Source organism: Penaeus monodon, chromosome 24 (genome assembly GCF_015228065.2).
Source record: "Penaeus monodon isolate SGIC_2016 chromosome 24, NSTDA_Pmon_1, whole genome shotgun sequence".
NCBI lineage: Eukaryota > Metazoa > Arthropoda > Malacostraca > Decapoda > Penaeidae > Penaeus > Penaeus monodon.
In genome coordinates this window covers 19,014,499-19,015,076 of record NC_051409.1, presented here as the reverse complement: position 1 = coordinate 19,015,076, position 578 = coordinate 19,014,499, and positions in this window count along the sequence as shown.

The window sequence follows — 578 nt, the reverse complement described above, 5'->3', positions numbered from 1 at the left end:
ACTTAGCTACTCAAAATTGTGATAATGGTCTGTTACTGTTATATCTATCATCTGATCAGTGGGTAGTACAAAACCATATTAAATGCTGCAGTAAAAGTTAAAATGAGAATGAAATGTATTTAGGAGGAGTGAGTGCATTTATGTATAATGCTTTCCTGCCAGCTTCATATGAATCAGTTTTCTTTCAATGGCCTTGATTAATGTGTAGTTTTATTTGACGTGTTATGTTTTACATTGAAAAATTGTGGTATTTTACTGCAGTTAATTATTATTTATTTACATTTTTTATTCCCTTTTCATTTTCCTCTTCATATATAGATGTAAAAATGTGATATCTAGAGTCATGGGGACATACCAGTTTTTGCAAACTTTAGTACAGTAGATCTACTATGTACATTTTCATATGACAGATAATTGGAAAAGCCTTTTAAAAAGGAAATCTCAATGACTTGCAATCTCACAAGGCAGATACGGAAATCTGAATAAAGGAAATTTGAAGAGAAAGGGTGAAATTTGATGGCAGTTTCCTTATCAAGACACACAGTGAAACCTGCTGGTAGACTGCATTGATTGATTGA